The sequence below is a fragment of the Falco punctatus genome (assembly GCF_963210335.1).
Source record: "Falco punctatus genome assembly, chromosome: 1".
Taxonomy (NCBI): Eukaryota; Metazoa; Chordata; class Aves; order Falconiformes; family Falconidae; genus Falco; species Falco punctatus.
In genome coordinates this window covers 40,901,325-40,912,617 of record NC_137580.1, presented here as the reverse complement: position 1 = coordinate 40,912,617, position 11,293 = coordinate 40,901,325, and the positions used below count along the sequence as shown (strand labels likewise).

At 51.5% G+C, this 11,293-nt stretch overlaps 1 protein-coding gene across 4 annotated transcripts in view; it reads left to right on the top strand.

Annotated features, from left to right (window-relative positions):
* Positions 1-11,293, top strand: part of RNF24 (ring finger protein 24) — a 101,684-nt gene that overhangs the window by 68,164 nt on the left and 22,227 nt on the right. Inside the window, exons 1-2 of one of the 4 annotated variants that reach the window (XM_080396874.1) lie at positions 7,017-7,068; positions 9,437-9,518. The exons of 1 other annotated variant lie outside the window; for it this stretch is intronic. The gene's annotated coding sequence lies outside the window, so the exon portion shown is untranslated. Of the gene's footprint in view, positions 1-6,937; positions 7,069-9,436; positions 9,519-11,293 lie in introns of those variants that run through there. 2 more of the 4 variants (XM_080396873.1, XM_080396875.1) reach the window with 2 other exon arrangements.

Genomic DNA, 11,293 nt, shown 5'->3' with positions numbered 1-11,293 from the left:
GTGAGTGCGGGGCGGCCTGCGGGGCGGTGGGGGCCCCCTGGGGCGCCGGAGGACCGGGCACCCCCTCCCCGTGCACCGCTCTGTGGGGCAGGGCACGGCTCCCCCCATCCGCCGTGGGGCACGGCCCCTTCCCTGTGCGTTGCTCTGTGGGGCAGGGCCCCCCTGTAGGGCAGGGCCCTCTCCTTCTGCACCGCTCTGTGAGGCAGGGGCCTTCCTCCGGCCCCGCCGTGGGGCAGGGCCCCCTCCCTCTGCGTTGTTCTGTGGGGCAGGTCCCATCCTTCAGCACCCCTGTGGGGCAGGGCCGTTGTCCGATGATGCTCTGTGGGGCAGGAGCTCCCCTCCCTGTGCACTGCTCTATGGGGCAGGACCCCCTCCTTGTGCACTGCTCTGCGGGGGAGGGACCCTCTTTTATAACCTCTGTGGGGCAGGGCCTTTGTGTGACCCTCTGTGGGGCAGGGGCTCCCCTCCCTGTGCACCTCTGTGGGGCAGGACCTCTCCTTCAGCAACCCCTTGGGGCAGGGCCCCTCCTTGTGCACTGCCCTGTGAGGTAGGGGCACCCCCTCCTCAGCAGCCCTAGTGGGGGATAGGCTGCCCGTTCTCTTGGCTCCGCTCCGCAGCCTCCCGATGGGGCAGGGACCCCCATAGGGAAATGGGGCTGCTCCTGACTGTGCCCTGCAGGGCATGGTCTGTCCTTCCTGCCCCCATGCAGACCCCTGTAGGGCAGGCCCTCAGGGTGACCAGGGTGTGCCTTTGGGGTGGCTGGCAGCCCGGTGGGGATGCCATAAGGTTTCTACTTGGGACCCATAAGGTCCCCACTTGTGGGGCAGAGAGGACAGCCTGGAGGAGGGGGCAGCAGGGACTGGACCGTGATCTGTGACTGCATTGCCCAGGAGTGACAGAGGAGGGGGCTGGGGTGGCACAAAGGGACAGGGACTTGTGCAGGGGATGTGTCCCTATCCTCCCCGCACCCCCTTTATGAGGGGGAGCTCCTGGGAGTCCCACCCCATGCTCGGCTCGGGGTCCCCGGTTCACCCTGTTCCTGGTAGCTGCTGGCTTTGAGTCAGGCACGTCGCCTTGCTTTCCTGGGGCCGAGACAGGACGCTGTGGGTTTCTTCGGCTTAAAAAAAACCACCCAGAAATGGGAAAAGCTGCTTTTCAGAGTTATACAGGGCTGCTGTTCCTGCCATACAGGCACGTACGGAGCTGTCCCAGCATCCGCTGCTTTGCCCGTTTTGGCAGGAGACTTGTGTGGGTCCCGTGGGACTGAAAACTAATGGGTAAAAATGCACCTCCTGCATTTTTTGGTTTGGTTTGGTTTTTTTGTTTGTTTGTTTAGTTTAGCCTGTCTTTGTTTTAGCCTGGGCAGGCGGAGGAGAGCATCTCCATAGGTCCAGTCACCCTGTGCACCTATAAATGGTGCCAGATCCTTCAAATGTGCCAACGTGTGTGTCTGGGGGTTATTTCCCCCCTCCCTTGCACACCTTTGGCAGGGCGTTTGGATGACATCTTGCTCTGGCACGCTCCTCTCCTTTGATCTCGAGTTTCCTACCATGTATAACATGTTCGGCAACATGTGAACCCAGCTCCGCAGCTGCTGGGGAGGGCAATGCGGGTGCCTCCTCGCCCCGGTTTTCCCCAGCTGCCTCCTGCCTACAGCTCCTGTCTTTCCTTTGTCTCAGCTGCCGCCAGGACGGGCCCTTGCAGCCCAAGGATGCTCTGAACAGAGCAAAGGCAAGCACAAAACAAAACCCCTGTCCCTTTGTTTCCTGACGTTTGCGGGCTCAGCTGATTTTGTGCAGCGTTTTGTGTGCCCAGGCAGATAAACCGACTACTTGCATCTCTTTTTTTTTTTATTTTTTTTATTTTTCTGGGTTATTTTGGGTGGTTTAGTTTGCAGGGAACATATCCCAGCTGCAGGCTGTGGTGGAGCGATGCGGCACCTTCCTAGAAATGGTGTGAATTAGCCAGAAGCGTAATTGGAGCATCTTGTGGTTGTCCTCTCGTGTCCTCGCCTCTCCTCAGGTGAGCAGAGCCATAAGCTCTCAGCACCGCACACTGAAATCAGGGTTCAGCACCTCTCCTCCTTGCTTGTAGGAGGAGAGGGTTGACCTCTGTTTGCATGACCCGCTGCCCACAGCAGCTTTGGGGCCAGTGAGGAAGGAGGAGGGTGAACGAAGCCCAGGTCTGAGCTCAGACCTGACTGCCTTGTCAGCTGAAATAAGCCTTTCTTTGTATGCTTGACTTGTGAGAAAGCAAAATACAAGTTTTAATATTATTATTTTGATTCCTATTTTTTCAGTTCCCCTGGGTGTTTAGTTTGATAGCGAGACTGTAGCCTGAATTCATATTAACACTTCTTTTTTTATGATGGGTGTAAACAGAGCTACTTTGAGCGTGTCAAACAGCCCCTGAGTAAATCAGATTATTTGCTCTATTACTTTATTCATACAGGTTAGATGCTCCAGCTGACGCATCTAGAGTGCTGTGCCATCTGGAGCAAAAATTAAATACAAATTTGGCCCCCAGCCCGGAAAAAGAACAAGCCTTTGCCTCCAATAACTGGTGGTGGAAGAATATAGCCCCTGACAGAAGAAATGCTTGGGGGCAAAGTGAAAGGAACCCAAAATGCACTAATTGATATATTTAAAACACAGCAAAAAACAGGAAAAGAAATCCTTCCAGCCTTGTGTGCTGAAAGCAGCTGGGAGGGATACTGTGATCCAGTTACCAAGTCAAGGTGCTGATGCCCACAAGTGAAAGTGGCCTGGTCCTGAGCAGGTGGTGGAGCTGCTGGAGGTGAATGTGGTGGTGACCTCTGGGCCTCCCAGTCTTACTGTCAAAGTAAATCCCCTCCACAACCTCCTGAAGCTCCACTTGACAACCTGCTCAGTTCAGGTTTGCTTATTTTTCTTAGCCCAGTAAAAGTTGATGCCAAAGCTGGTGTGCTGGCTACAACCTTCCTTCTCATCTCCAGCTGGGTTTGGAAACTCCAGGCATGCTGCCTGGGTCACTGGCACTGTTGTTTGGTCAAAGGCTGTCTCAGGTTTGGGGGCACAGGAGGTGGAGGTGGGTAAGCTGTGGTGGGACCTCTTGCTTGTGCAGCCCAGGCTTCAGTCCACTTACCTCTGAGCACAGATGGGGATACCTGTGGTGGACCAGCTGTGAAGGACACCTTGGTTGACATGCACTGGATGTTGTGGGATCTGTCTGACCTTCAATAAGGAAGACCATACGTGCCAAATGGGAATAAGATGATGACTGCTGGTTGCTACCATTATTCTTGGCCGGAGAGTAGTCCTGTCCACATCCTGTGGGAGATTTAGATGAGGCATCGGCAGTTCATGGGATGTCTCCAGACTGTGAGACTGAACCAAGCCTGGGGGTTTTTCCAAAGGAGGTCTGATTTCCAGCTGATCTCCTGGACTAAATGATGTATGGAATGATACGAGGACACCTGGCTTTGCTAGAAGGGCTTTTGTGCTTATGGACCACCTCTCCATATGTTCCTTCTTGGGGCTTCCCTCCCAACAGCCCAGCTGTCGCTTCCATGTTAGCTGTACGGCACAATACATGTTGAGAGTGATTAGCTTGTAGCCGTAAAACACCACCTGAGTGGAGAAAAGGTGGAGAGGAATGGCTGGGCATGCTCATCTTCTCCTGCTCCCACCACTGTGACTTGAAATGCTTCTGCCAGGGGATGGCAGGGCTTGGCACGGCTGAGACAAGGTCCTCTCCGAATGGGTCAAACTCCTGCTGTCTCACCCAGCTGCACAGTAAACCCAGGACTCCATCCCTTGGGGATGCAAATGCTTCTGGTGGTCTTCAACCACCTTGGAACCATTGGTGTCAAAGTCTGGAGAATGTTTTTTTGGGTTTCAAGCTTTTCCTGGTCTTCAAGTGCCTTGGTCTGGACTGTGGTTGGTGTTGCTGAGCTGGATTTCTGTTTATTTTTATTTCCTGTGATCATTCATCATGAAGCTGAGTGTTGTTGACATAAGATAACATCTACTTTGTGTAGACTTCCCTCTCCTGTCCCTTCATAGTGACGTTGCCCTGAAACCACTCAGACTTTGTGTTGGGAGTGGCCATCCTGCCCATGTCCCCACCCTGAGTGACTGACAGTGCTTTAATAATGACATCAGCGATGATGTGATGTGGGGCTTATCTGCAGGCGAGCTCAGCTATTGCCTGACTCCAGTGGGTGCCTTTTGGTTGAGAAATGCAGGTGATCCCATTGAACACATGCTCAAAGAGAGGATGCAAAACCCTCGCGGTTTCACAGTAGCAATGGGCAGAGGTAACTTGCTTCCTAACTTGAAGAATGGGAAAGCCTCAGTATCTTCTTCATCAGGAATGGTAGGTTGGAGCAGTACCTGGTTCCCCCATCCCAGGATGCAGCGGTACCTGAGTGCTCACTGGGGATGGAGCTGCATCATTTTCCCTCCCCAGAGTGATGACATAGGCCATCCATCCAGCGTGTCTTTCTTCACCGGTATCGCACATTTCTTTTCCATCAAAGAAAAAAAACAAACCTAAAAAGTTCCAACTATGTGTCAGGGGCTCCTGTGTCCTCTTAATGAACTGATTGCGGTGCCAGAGGGATGTCAATGGGAGGAAAGAGTGGCCATCCAAAGCACCTGGAAAGGATGCCAGCAGTAGCATCCGTGGTGAGGACAGAGCAATTGTGAAGCCTCCAAGGTGGGGATGAGCAGTGGCAGGAGAGGAGAAGACATGCTTCTGGAGGATGGTCAACTCTGTGCCCGACCTCGCTGCTCTGAGAGAAACAAAAAGCCTCGGTGCTGATGCATGGACGGGCAGCAGGAGCTGGGTGCCAGACCTCACAGACCAAATTAGCTGCAAGCAGCTGCCTTGGCGTAGCCGAAGGCTGCGAGGTCTCGGGTTGCTCCGACGCTGGAGCTAAAACTGGATCAGCCTTTGGAAAAAGCAGGCGAGACACTGAGAAGCAGGAGGAGAGAGGGCTGTGGGAAGCCTAGGCGGGGAACTCCTTCTGGTTCCTTTTTCTGCAAGCTCCAGGGCTGTGGACATGATAAGCAAGCAGGAATAACTTCTGGTTTATTTTGGTGGTTTTTTGATCACAGGTCAGTTTACACAACACAGGGCTGCTAGCAACGGACAGGGTACACCGGTCTCAAAGCCGGAAAAGAATCTTCATGCAGGAGTTAGCAGGGCTCGTTGAAAGAGACTTAAACTAGATTTGAAGGGGAAAAGGGATAAACCCAGGCTCACTAGAGAGAAGCCTGGGGAACCACAGCAGCGTTTGAGGGACGGCACGCTCGCGAGGTCCTTCGGTCTGCCACGTCAGTGGAGGCAGGGGATGGAGATCCATGCGGCAGCAAAGACGCAAGGGTCATGGATGTGTCAGAACCACGGAACCGCCTGAGAATGGTCACGCAGGAATTGGGGCTTCTCCCCCCAAAAAGGTGGCGGGATCAACAGCCCAACTGAAAGGCATCACAGTGTGGGCAACAAGCAGGAGGAGCTGGAAGCCACTGTGCAGCAGGGAAATGAGGACGTAGTTGCCATCACAGAAACACAGCGGGATGACTTGCACGACTGGAGTGCTGCAATGGGTGGGTATGAACTCTTCGGAAGGGATGGGCAAGGAAGGAGAGGCGGTGGGTAGCCCTGTAGGTTGCAGGGTGTTTTGGTTGTCCAGGGCTGAACAAAGGTGACGATAGGGTTGGGGGCTTATGCGTAGGAACCAGGGAAAGGCCAACAAGGCAGATACCTGGTGGGAGTCTGTTACAGACCACCCAGCCGGGACGAAGAGGCAGGTGACATGTTCTATAAGCAGCTGGGAGAAGTCTCACAATGGCAGCCCTTGTTCTGGTGGGGGCCTTCAGCTTAGCAGCTGCCCGCTGGAAGTACAGCCCGGCAGGGAGGGACCAGCCCAGGAGGTTCCCGGAGCGTGTGGAAGAGACCTCCCTGGCCCGGCCGGTGAGGGAGCCGGCGAGGGAAGGCGCCCGCGGGACCGGCTGCTCCTGAGCCGAGAAGGGCGATGTGGTGGCTGGAGGCCATCTACAACAAGGGCCAGAAAGAGGGTCAGGAACCTATAGCCCCGTCAGCCTGGCCTCGGTGCCGGGGAAGGTTATGGAGCATCATCCCAAGTGCCACCAGGCGGCACGTATGGGACAGCCCAGTGATCAGGCCCGGCTGTGATCACCTGCTGTGACAGGGTGACCCGCTCAGTGGACAGGCAAAGGCTGTGGCCGGTGTCTGCCTGGGCCTTAGTGAAGCCTCTGGCACCGTCTCCCACGGCATCTCCTGGAGACAGCAGCTGCCCGTCTCTGGACACGCTCCAGCCCCTCAGTGTCTGGCTGGGGCACCAGCCTGGGGGGGGCGGGGGGGTCAGCCTGGAGAGAAGGGGGCTGGGGGGGACCCGGTGGCTCTGCAACGGCCTGGCAGGAGGCTGTAGCCGGGGGGGTCGGTCTCTGCTCCCCAGGAACCAGCGACAGGACGAGAGCAAACGGCCTCACGTTGCGCCAGGGGAGGGTGAGATTGGGTGTGAGGGAACATGTCTGCACCAAAAGGGCACTGGAACAGGCTGCCCAGGGATGGGGAGTTATTTAAAAGACGTGTAGCTGTGGTGCTGAGGGACATGGTTCTGCAGTGTCCTTGGCAGTGCTGGGTTAACAGTTGGACTTGATGATCTGAAAGGACGTTTTGCAATCTAAACAATTCTAAGTTGGTTTTTTTTTTATCCTTGTGGAGCATTAATCTTGCTCCTAATACAGCTTTTAACTTGCAAAAGCGCCTTAGAGGAAATCATGCCAGGAGAGCATTTGCAAGAGAGAAACTGAAAGCGCCGAGTGGGGAGAGCAGCCACCCTCCTTTTTTCTGCCATCGTCAGGCTCGGGGCCGTTGCTGCTCTCCCTGCCTGCAAATTGTGGTGGGTTTCCTGGCTTCTTGGCTTGGAGGATTATTTAGGGGAAAATATAAGAGCTCTGGGGCCATGCAGATTCCTGTCCTGGGAACCAACAGGCGTGGAAGCAGGAGGTTTCAGCTCTTCAGTCAGTCTGTTTGAAGCCAGGAGGAGCAGCCTGGCAGGTAAGAAAAAGGGTGAAGCCAAATTATCCATCAGAATTGGGTGGGAGGGAGCACGGTCTCCCACCTGATGGCTTCCAACTAAAATAAACTCATTGGAGCATTGTGCCTCCCCCTGACGAGGCTCTTTGTGCTTGCAGCCTGCACGAAATTAAATTGCCGGCATACCGTACGGATTGAATTAAACTTCTCTTCACGCAGAGCTTTGTCGCGAGCAGGCAAATATTTCCATGGCGCTTTAAAGATTTTCATTTTTCTATTGTTCTGTATAAAAACCCGTCGTCAGGCTGGGCTTCCCCTGGGGTGATTTCCTGGCTCCTTGGTTATTAACGCAGCTGCAGGGTTGTTTTTTCTTTTGCTTTTTAGTTGAGAGAAGTGCTGGATTAAGACCCACTGTCTCACTTTCTTGGTATCTGAGATAAAAGATGAGGCTTTTGGAGACTCTGTGACAGTAGTGGCTATCCAAAGTGGGACAGGACTGTGTGGTGTTAGATGTTTTGTGGCTGAATAAATAATGATGATCTCGCCTGAGAGCTGGCTGGAGCCTGTCTGCTGGCGCTCACGTAGGTCTGCTCTCCATCAGCTGAGCTCTCCACCCTGGCCTCACTTTGTATTCGCACCCAAAGAAAACCTCACTGTTGTGCTGAGCATTATTTGGGGGTGGCACATTGGGAGTAAAAGCAGAAAAAATGCATCATTTCCTCAGCTGTGGCTTTGTCTGGGGGACACTCAGTTGTGTGCTCCTGACTACCCTTGAGACTTCCCCCTTGCGTCTTCCCCGCCTCGCATCAGCTGCAGCGTCTTCTCTTGCATCTCCTGCAGTGCCTTCCCCATGCATCTGACATTGATGCAGCAGAAGGAGTGAGTCAGTGGTGATGGCAAAGGCCTGGGACGTGTTGCAGCCATGTTATAGGAATGGGGCTGGAGGCAAGCCCGGTGCTGGGTGGTTTATTCCAGTATGGAGGAGCCTTGGACTCTAAAGCTGGGAGTGGGAGTGCTGCAGCATTAGGAGTTGGGCTGCGCGGGGATGCAACGTGTTTTCCCAAAGCCAAAAGAAAACTTTTCTGTGCCTAAAGAGAAAAAAAAAAAAAAAAAAGTGGTACCCCATTAAAATGGGCTGGAGAAGAGAGGTACTGCTCCTGTCCCATCAAGCGCCTCCAAAAGTGTCTTTAAGATTAGAGCTCTGGTTTAAGCTGAGGCTGAAGCTTAAATCCCATCAGGTTTCTTTTTTGCATGGCATTTTAAAGAGGAAAGAAGCAAGCACTAAGAAAAGTTTGCTTTCTTTGTTAGAAAACTTTTGTTTTCTAACTGAAGTGGCTTATCCTCGCCAAAGGATCACCTGAAACTTTTTTACCTGAAGCCCCCTTTAGGTTTTGATTTATTTCAGCTGTTAATGCTTCTCTTAAGAGCCAGGACATTGAACTTGGGAACAAACTGTGGTTAGTATCAAAAACTAGGTTGTACGTTGCCTGCTTCATCTTCTAAATCAAATAATTTATTCCTAATATTCCAAGTGTAGCAGCAGGTGCCAGACTGTTTACACAAGGATGCCATGTTATATTTATATATTTAATAATTTGGGTCCTTGCCTCAAAGCTGTGTGATGAAGGTTGCTGTAAAGCTGTGCAAAACTTGGGTTTTGTGTGAGTTACCCAATTTGCTGCTTAAAAGTTTGCGCTCTTTTTTCCTTACTATTAAAATACTGTTTTCCTTAGCCAGCGCAGAACAAGTTGGAGGTTTTATGTGGTGTTGTGTGGGTTTTGTTTTTTTTTTTTAAATCTGGAGCATCATTCCAGTAACAGTGGGACCCCAAAATGGGTTGTGATGCCCCTGTGGGATGTTCGCCTGGGACAGGATCCTGCCTTTTGGCTGCAGCTGGGCAAGCTGACTGGGCTTGCCTCAGATACCGGCATCACTCCAGACAACCCTCCATGGCGCTGGGATAGAAATTCCCCTTTTCCACCCCAAAACCAGCTCTGGTGAGGATTTCTCGGCAAGGACTCACTGTGTGGCAGCCATCTCTGCAGGCTGTTCTCCGCTTTTGTTTACATCTGGTAGAAAACTTCTTAAATTTACTGGTGAGAGAGTAATTCTAATCCTTTTCAATGAGATCAACGGATTAGTGTCTCAGATGCTTATAAAATTGCAAGGATTAGCCGAGCCTTTTTTTTTTTTCCCTCCTCCTTTTCTCTCTATGCCATGTAACGTCATCGCCGTGTTTTAAAAGGGGATCTCTGTGCTGTTACTAAAAGCTGAACCAATTTATAGGAGCCTTTGTGAAACAAAGCATTTAAAACCAATATCTTCATCCTGTCCCTTCCTCGCTCTGGATTTTTGTGCAATATTAGGGATTTTTTTTCTTTTTTTCCAGCATCCCTGGCACCAAACCTCAGTAGCCGTTCCGCAGATACGTTGGGTTTGCGTGGCTTGGCTGCATTGAGGCACCCGTGCGGGTAAGTAGGGAGCTGACCCAAAAGTTTTGCTTGATTAGAGACTTGTAAAATCACATATTGAGTTGACCAGATTCTGAAAACAAGGTTATTTCATGAGGTTGCCCCTTATTGCAAAGGATTCAGGCTTTCATGGTCCATCCCCAGAGGCGCTTCTGGGTTGATGGGATGCTCTCACCCTGGCTGTAAGGAGTGATGGGAGCGGGATGAAACTCCATGCACCCCACATTCCTGCATCCTCTTAGTTATAACCTGCACTTTCATTAGGACATGATCACTAACTGGCTTGTAAGGAAAACCGTGGATGGAGCTAATGTGGAGGAAGGTTTAGTTCAAACCCCGTTGCTCTGCTTTCTCTTGCAATACTGCCCTGTGCCTTTCCCTGTAGGGTGTTTTTTAAATGCCTTTTCTCTCGGGTCGATGGCTGCATGGTCGTTTGACCTGTGTGAGCAAAGCAATCCTGAACTGCCGAGTGGTAGGAGCTCCAAGCCAGGAATTTCTGGCCCTGACCCAATATACTTTCAGAGGCAAGCTTTTAAATATATACAAAGACAAGCTCATAATTTCCACTATACTAATGAGGCCACAGCGTTTTCATTGAAATGTGCCAATAGGCGCTGCGGTGGTGTTTTAGCAGCCTTGTACTGTGAATCCAAATGTGATTTAACATGGCAGCCCCCGCGGAGCGGAGGAAAACCAGCTTCTCCCACTGAATTTCAATGATGCTTCTCGGCAGCACTACCCAAAAATCTTTGCGGTGGTGGGAACTTTCCTTGCGTTACATCTCAACACGGGTTTTCCCCTCAAATGCCACTGTTTTGGTGGAGGTGGGGAGAGGTAGGAGCGGGTTGAAAGAGGGATAATGATATTTGAGGAAGGGCAGGTCTTGGCTTTAAAGATTGGTTTTAAAAGATGTGTGACTGGCTGGTGTGAGGTGGCAATTTAATAACCAGACTCGCTGCAAATATCTTTAACTCATAATGAAAACCGAATGCCAGGGCTCTCAGGCATCATGTGCTCTCTTGACCTTTAAAAAGACACTCAAGGCAGCCTGTCTGCCTGTTGCCAAGCCGACTTGTTAGTGCCACTCATGTATTTTGCCTTCTAGTAAGCGATTCAGTGCCCAGGAATTTGTAAAGAACTGACAGCAAACTATTACACGCATGAAAGTCGCATTGGTGTTTTCTAGCTTCACTTCCCAAGGAGGCCCCAGTAGCCTTGAAGCAGTCAGAAAATATTTAGCTGTATTGTGCCGTCAGCTGCAAGAAAAATGCCACCTTCAAGTAACACTCTCAAAAGTTGTTTTGTGTTTTTTTTTTTTTTTTTTAAAGTGAGTCCTGCATCAGCAGCATGCCTGTAACTTGGAGTTTTACTTATTTAGGGCTCAGTTTATAAGAAACCTGTATAAGAAGCAACATCCTGGGGCAGAGGAGGTGTGTGGGTAGGTAATGCTGAAAATTCACAGATGCCTATCCATTACGTCATGGTACATGCAGGCTCCCAGGGTGTGAGTACCCCTGAATTTTCAGGTCCCCTGGCTTTCTCCATCCCACTAAGGTCAGGCCATGTTGCCAGGCAGAACAGGAGAGAAGGAAGGTATCCCATGGCATTGCCTTCAGTGCTGCGACTCTATGTGACAGAGGAGGAGATGTATATGTTGGGTTTATGCATGTTTATCTCCATCAAGCACCTAGCTTGACTACACAACTCTGGGGTTTTCCATTTCCAACTAAATTTTGAGGGGTTTGCGATCCTTGCAGCCCCCTTTGCTTATGCTG